Raw genomic sequence first — 6039 nt, 5'->3', positions numbered from 1 at the left:
TCGTCATGTAAACAAAACACCGACAGACTTCACTGATGTCTTTGACGTCCAAAAGTAACTTCAAAACTGACTCCCTGCAGCATCGCTTTATATAGAATTTTAACAATAACTTCCGAAATAAAGATTATTAATTTTACAATTTTGATTTACAAAACATAAAGAAACTGATGTTACAGCTGAATAAGGTATAAAATACAATATTCAATGACAATATTTTGTAATAATATCTTTAGTTTTCCATAAGAAAATCATTCTGAACTTTAATTACAATAATATCTCTCGTATTATTTTAGTTACGTAAAGTTTGGATTTGGTTACTAATATTCAATGGTAATACAGAGCTCGTGCTTTATCTGATTACATACATAAAATGCACAAATAAGGCCTCAAATTCTGGAAACTGGAAAACTGAGAGGTGTAAACAATTGGAGAGGTAATTAGAAATATAATTACAAAGAATTTTAATTACAGAGGAAGACATAAAAATAAATAACAAATGAAAATACATCACTTGGTAATAACTTCCAAGCGGTTTCTCAAGAGCATTGATTTTACAAGTTAACATCTCTGCTGTCTCGAGTTATTTATTGCTAAGGACTTATTACTTCAATTTCTTGATTAGTTACTTAATTTAGTATATGTACATAATTTTATCAATGATAACAATCCACTGATAATTATAACAACGCACGTCCTTCCAGAGCATTCCACATGCCTTCGCAATGAATATCAAGTTTTTTATCTAATAGGACAGAATTATATATATGAAGACAGACATACAAGGCATTAGCAAGCACTGAATTGTCTGATAAGTATCCGGATGCATATTTAAAAAAAAAAAAAAAAAAAAAAAAAAAAAAAAAAAAAAAAAAAAAGGTTGGTATCCGACATTTCATATGAATTTTGGGGAAGGCTGTATCATCATAACTTACAGTACAATTTGGAAACACTGCTTTACACTATGACTCATGTGCACACCATCCAATCATGGGAGCATTGCCGAATGTGGAAACCAGGTGCAGTTGTAATTGTCAATGGCCATGGCTATGTGCTCTTGTGCTGCATTAATTCACTTGTTACTGGAATGAGTTTCGTGGCAGCTGGCAGTGAATGTATGTAAGGTGAAGTGTTGAAATTGAAGAATTGTGTTATTGTACATGGAGTACACATTTACAAAAATGCCCCACACCTGCAATAACTCGCCTGATAACTTTTGTTACATCAGTGATCTGATAAGGATGTAGACCTTCCTAAGTGTAAAGTCAAACTCTTGGTCTCACGACTACAGCAATGAGAACTCCTCACTGACACAGTATATATAGTATCTCTCTCTCTCTCTCTCTCTCTGTCTCTGTGTGTGTGTGTGTGTGTGTGTGTGTGTGTGTGTGTGTGTGGTTTTTTTTTTTTTTTTCTAGAATGGCAGAAAAAACTTTAGTGTCATTTCAGTACTGAAGGTGACATTACGTTGTGCAGTGTCATTGACGGTTTGCTGGAAGACCTGAACATTACGTACAAACTAGGTGAGAGGGGAATCTTGATAGATCGCTCAAAAAGAAGCCTGGAGGCATAGTAATAAAGACCATCCATTGCTGTCACATGTGCTGCCTTAGGTAAAGAAAGTTATACCAATTTCAAATCTGTAGTAAATTTTGTTAATTAAAATGAGCATGAGTGGTGTATGTGGAGATTTCAAAGACTTTGCAGTGCTGTTAGGTTTGCAAGTGAGTTTACACTAAATATTGCTGCTACCTGTGTGAGTGTAACAGTCACTCATGAGATGAAACGCTATTTGCGTCCAGGAACAGCTGCGGTGCCTGGGTAAAAAAATATTGCCGAAGAAACTCTAGTGAATCCAAACAAAAATGATCCCCCCCATTGCACTTTAAGTGCTTCCACCTTCACTGCACAGTGTCTGGGTCACAATTTACTGTGCAAGCACCATGAAGCTGAGGGGTGGCATACAGACCATGTGCTCTTGTGAAGTGGGTGTGACAACGGAAACTGCCTCTCCCACCTCAAAGTGTTCCCCGAGCACTGTGGTGCATCCCCCCTGCGGGTCCGGGGGTTAGAATAGGCCAGAGGTATTCCTGCCTGTCGTAAGAGGCGACTAAAAGGAGTCCATCCCCCTCAAGGGGGTAGTTAGCGCCTGCGTCCGGAGACGGATGGCTCCACGACCTATATTTGTGGTCTTTTTGGTTTTTCACTTCTCGTTTCTTCCTTCCTTTGGTTGGTTCCTTTCTTTGTTCTTCGACATCTCACTGTCTTCCTTACTCTTTCCCTTGCCTTCTTCTCCTTGCCTACTTCTCCTTGCCTTCTCTGGTCTCCGCCTCAGCGTTTGAGACAGTCTGTCCTCTCTCTCTTCCTTTTCCTCTTCTTCCTTCCTCCCTGTGCGCGCCTGAAGGCCGACCCACGCGTTTGCACGCGTAGCCGGTGACGGGGTAACGCGTAATTCCCCGCCCTGGGTAGACAAGTAAGGCACGCACGTACCCCCTGGTAAAGGTCAGGCACAGGGAGGGGTGATTGCCTGAGCTGATACCTTCTGACCATGCCGATTGGTCCCTCCATCTGTTTCTCGGGAGATGTGACCTGAGGTGTAAACATTCACCTAAGGCGAGAGTGCCCTCTGAGAGGGTCCCCATAAGGAAGGAGCGCGCCATCGGAGACGCTGGCAATCATGGGGGATTCCTCCGCAACGGATTTCTCTTCTTTTCTCTCGACTTCTGCCCACAAACGGGAACATGACCAGCCAGCAGTGACAAAAGTACTACCGCCTGCCCCACAGTTCCTCGTCGTTTCTCGATCTGAGGATGGAAAGGATTTTTCCTCTGTCAACCCTTTCGTTATTCAGAAGGGCGTAGATGCCATAGCCGGTACTGTTAAGTCTTGTACAAGGTTGCGTAATGGTACCTTGTTACTAGAAACTGAGAGCGCCTTTCAGGCACAGAAACTGCTTCGAGCCACACTCCTGTACACGTTCCCTGTCCAGGTGGAGGCTCACCGAACTTTGAATTCGTCTCGTGGTGTGGTCTATACTAGATCTCTCGACGGATTGACTGACGAGGAGATTCAGTCTTTCCTCACTGAGCAGGGCGTGACGGCTGTCCATAGGGTCATGGAAAAGGTCAACAATGACCTTGTACCGACCCGGACACTTTTCTTGACCTTTGATAGTGTTCAGCTGTCATCGCACATCAAAGCGGGCTACGAGGTTATTTTTGTTCGCCCCTATGTCCCGACACCTACGCGCTGCTACCAGTGTCAGCGTTTTAATCACACTCGCCAGTCTTGTTCCAATGCGGCTAAATGTGTCACTTGTGGCAGGGATGCCCATGAGGGTGACTGTCCACCTCCGTCTCCTCGTTGTGTGAACTGTCAGGGTGACCATGCAGCGTCCTCCCGCGACTGTCCCATCTATAAGGAAGAATGCTGTATCCAAGAAATTCGGGTCAAAGAGAAAGTGTCCACCTCGGCTGCTCGCAAGCTATTTGCTAGTAGGAAGCCCACGCTGCTCCCAGCGGGGAAATACAGTACTGTCCTCGCCTCTCCTCAAACTACCAGGGAGTGGCAACCCAGACATGCGATCTGACCTTCAGCACCATGGTCGTCCGTTCGGCCAGTGCTAAGATCGCGCAGTCGACGTCTCCTCTTCCTCCCATCACCCCACAGACACAAGCCCCTTCATCAGCTTCTGCTAAGACGAAGACCCAGAAGTCACATGCACGGGCCTTCAAGAAGGAACCGTCCTGTGCAGACTTCCTACGTACCTCGACCTCCCAGCCATCGACCAGTACTTCCACGAAACGACCTTCCAAGAAGGCTCATAGGAAGCACAGTTCTCCTTCTCCGCTACGGCGCATTTCATCTCCTGCGCCATGCAGCGGTTGCCGCCCCAGGCCGTCATCCGTTTCGCCTGGCCGCACCACTGGTAGCCGAACATCTGGCCGTTCACCAGCGGAGGAAGCTCCCCCTCCCGGCCATCTTACCAAGATGGCCGATGAACCTATAGAACCAATGGACGATGACTGTCCGCCTACTGATAGTGGCGGCAGTGCTCGCTCGAAGCCAGGCCCTCAGCGGCCTTCGAGGTGACCCCTTCTTTCATCTTCCTTTTCTTCTTACGATGGCTCTTATTCACTGGAATATTCGCAGCATTCGCTCCAACCGAGAGGACTTGAAGTTGCTGCACCGCTTGCACCGTCCGCTCGTCGTAGCCCTCCAGGAAACGAAGCTACGCCCATGCGATCAAATTGCCTTGGCACACTACACCTCTGTGCGTTTTGACCTACCCCCTGTGGTAGGTATTCCGGCTCATGGAGGGGTTATGTTGCTGGTCCGGGATGATATTTACTACGATCCCATCACATTGCACACCGGCCTGCAGGCAGTTGCCATCCGAATTACTCTCCCCACTTTTACATTTTCCATTTGTACCATTTACACTCCATCGTCGTGTGTTGTTACCAGGGCAGACATGATGCAAATTATTGCTCAGCTACCTGCACCATTTTTGTTAACTGGAGACTTCAGTGCCCACCATCCCCTTTGGGGCTCTCCAGCATCCTGCCCAAGGGGCTCCCTGTTAGCAGACCTTTTCAACCAGCTCAATCTTGTCTGCCTCAATACTGGCGCCCCTACTTTTCTTTCGGACACATCTCACACCTATTCCCATTTAGACCTCTCTATATGTACTACCCAACTTGCACGCCGGTTTGAGTGGTATGCACTTTCTGATACATATTCGAGCGACCACTTCCCGTGTGTTATCCATCTCCTGCAGCATACCCCCTCTCCGTGCTCATCTAGTTGGAACATCTCCAAAGCAGACTGGGGGCTCTTCTCTTCCAGGGCGACCTTTCAGGATCAAACCTTCACAAGCTGCGATCGTCAGGTCGCTCACCTCACGGAAGTCATTCTCACTGCTGCTGAATATTCCATCCCTCACCCTACTTCTTCTCCACGTCGCGTACCGGTCCCCTGGTGGACCGCAGCATGTAGAGACTCTTTACGTGCTCGTCGACGTGCTTTACGCAACTTTAAATGCCACTCTACAGTGGTGAATTGCATCAATTATAAACGATTACGTGCACAGTGTCGTCGTATTATTAAAGAAAGCAAGAAAGCCAGCTGGGCTGCTTTCACAAGCACCTTCAACAGTTTTACTCCTTCTGTTGTCTGGGGTAGCCTGCGCCGGCTATCTGGCACTAAGGTCCACTCACCAGTTTCTGGCTTGACGGTCGTGAATGACGTCCTAGTGGCCCCTGAGGATGTCTCCAATGCCTTCGGCCGCTTTTTCGCAGAGGTTTCGAGCTCCGCTCATTACCACCCTGCCTTCCTCCCCCGAAAACAGGCAGAGGAGGCTAGGCCACCTAACTTCTGCTCCTCGAATCGTGAAAGTTATAATGCCCCATTCATCATGCGGGAACTCGAAAATGCACTTGCCCGGTCACGGTCACCGTCCTCCGCTCCAGGGCCTGATTCTATTCATATTCAGATGCTGAAGAACCTTTCTCCTTCTTCCTTCTTCGTACTTACAATCGCATCTGGATTGAGGAACATGTTCCCGCATGCTGGCGCGAGTCTATTGTTGTCCCGATTCCTAAGCCGGGGAAGGACAAGCGCTTGCCTTCCAGTTATCGACCCATCTTGGTTACCAGCTGTATCTGTAAAGTGATGGAGCGAATGGTTAACTCTCGTTTGGTTTCGCTGCTCGAATCTCGACGCCTACTTACCAATGTACAATGTGGATTTCGTAGACGCCGCTCTACTGTTGACCATCTGGTTACCTTGTCGACCTTCATTATGAATACCTTCTTGCGGAAGCGCCCGACCTCAGCTGTGTTCTTTGATTTGGAGAAGACTTACGACACCTGTTGGAGGGCGGGCATTCTCCGCACCGTGCATACATGGGGCCTTCGCAGTCGCCTCTCTCTTTTTATTTGTTCCTTTTTAATGGATCGACAGTTCAGGGTACGTGTGGGTTCTGTCCTGTCAGACACCTTTCGCCGGGAGAATGGGGTGCCACAGGGCTCAGTTTTGAGC

The sequence above is a fragment of the Schistocerca americana genome, chromosome 3 (assembly GCF_021461395.2).
Source record: "Schistocerca americana isolate TAMUIC-IGC-003095 chromosome 3, iqSchAmer2.1, whole genome shotgun sequence".
In the NCBI taxonomy this organism is placed as follows: Eukaryota; Metazoa; Arthropoda; class Insecta; order Orthoptera; family Acrididae; genus Schistocerca; species Schistocerca americana.
This window is presented reverse-complemented; position numbering follows the sequence as displayed.